Genomic DNA, 2,135 nt, shown 5'->3' on the forward strand with positions numbered 1-2,135 from the left:
TTTTATTCAGCAAGGATGCATTACATTGTTTAAAAGTGACAGTAAAGACATTTATAATATTACAAAAGATTTCTATTTCAAATAAATGCTGTTCTTTTAAATTTTGAATTCTTTCAATTCAAAACATATCACATATCACAGTTTCCACCAAAATATGAAGCAGCACAATTGTTTTCAACATTGATAATACTATCAACAGTAATGTTTTTGAAAAAAAGTCTCTTCAGGCTGCATTTATTTAATCAAAAATACAGTAAAACAGAAATATTGTGAAGCATCATTACAATTTAAATAGCTGTTTTCTATTTGAATTCTTGGTTTCCACAAAAATATGAAGCAGCACAACTGTTTTGAACTTGAGCATAAATCAGCATATTAGAATGATTTCTGAAGGATCACGTGACACTGAAGACTGGAGTAATGATGCTGAAAATTCAGCTTTGATCACAGAAATCAATTACATCTCAAAATGTATCCAAATAGAAAACGGCTATTTTAAATTTAAATAACATTTCACATTTTTACTGTATTTTTAATCATATAACTTGAGCAGAAGAACGTCTCACCGACTTCACACAGACTGTATATTTCTCAAAAGCAGCCTTCAGGAAGAGAAGAACAACAGCATCAAAACTTCCCTCGGCGAAGCACCTGTGACCGAGCGCGGCAGGAAAACACACACATTCTCCATAATAAGCGTATTGTTTGGCTAACAGTTATTCTTTATGGACACAATGGGCAAAACTCCCAACTTCTGCAGCTCAGATGCGGCGGTGGCTTAGTTTGCATCCTCAGAAACTGGAAACCTCAGCGCTCTTATTGTCTTTCTAAACAAAATCATCTGGCAGCTCTCCCAAAGCCCTCCGGCCGCAGACACCTGCCTGTGGTCCTGAGCGGGACGTGTGTGTACAGTGGCACTGCGTGAGTCAAGCTTCTGCATGCTGAGAACATTCAGGAGATGTACTTTCCTTCGGCTATTTTAATAATGTATTCATCAGCAGCACTTGAAAGCCATGACAGCGCGCCCTGATGTGTTTACACACCTTGCCCACATTGCGTGGCCCAGGATGCATTGGGACGTGTGGGTTTGGACACAATGGATGCTTGTCTTTTTGTTTTAGAGTCCGGCACGTCCTCCTCACGCTTTTTCTTTTCTTCTTTCGGTGTAAAATCGCTTGCCCTCACATGTCGGCCGTAAATCCTCGGATGGGTTGCATCATATGCAGCGATGATTATATCCTTGCCTTTCATTCAGATCTTCCCTTTCAACCTTTTGCAACAAGATCATTCTGGGCTGAGTGTAGAAACCTCGTGTGAAGGAATGTAGCGATTCTGAAAAATTAAATAGATGTACAGTTGATTAGATGACCTGTGACATCCCTATTTAGCTTTTTTCTATTTTCATAGTTTATTATTATAAGCATTTTATGACAGTTAAATAAACACAAGGATGAATCTGAATTATTCGACAACTTTGATGTTCATTTTTGTCACGTCCCAGGTGACATTTTAAATTTTTTTAAATATCTATTTTTTATTATTATGTTTATTTAAGTTTTAGTTATTTTAGTACATCAAATTAAACGAAATGAAAATGTGAAATGTTGCCTTCGCAACCGGCTGAAATAAAATATTTTTTATTATAATAGATCATTTTTATTATAATAGATTTTACAATATTATACTTGTATGGGTAATTTTTTTAAAATATTAATTTACTTAACATTTAGTTTATTTTTAGTTACATTTTTTAAAATAGTTTTAGTCAACTATCATAAATCATAAACCTGATTTCTTTATTTTTTCTTCAATCAAAATGTGCTTTAATTATTTTTAGTCATTTTTATTAGTTTTTTTAATGTTATATGTTTTTTGTATAAATTATTATTTCAGTTTTAACTATTTTAGTATGTCAAGTTAAAATGAGAAATGTTGTCTTGTCAAAAAATAATAATATATTGGGTAATGTTTTTTTTTGTTTTTTTTTACATGTTCTTTTATTTCTAGTAGCATTTTTTTATGGTTTTAGCTTTAATCAAGTATAACAACACTGTCTTTAAAAAAAACCCTCAATCAGCATGTCTCAAATAAGGCAAGGTAGGTTTATATATATATGTATATATATATGTGTATAT

This window comes from Sinocyclocheilus anshuiensis, unplaced genomic scaffold (assembly GCF_001515605.1).
Source record: "Sinocyclocheilus anshuiensis isolate Anshui unplaced genomic scaffold, SAMN03320099.WGS_v1.1 scaffold767, whole genome shotgun sequence".
Lineage (NCBI taxonomy): Eukaryota > Metazoa > Chordata > Actinopteri > Cypriniformes > Cyprinidae > Sinocyclocheilus > Sinocyclocheilus anshuiensis.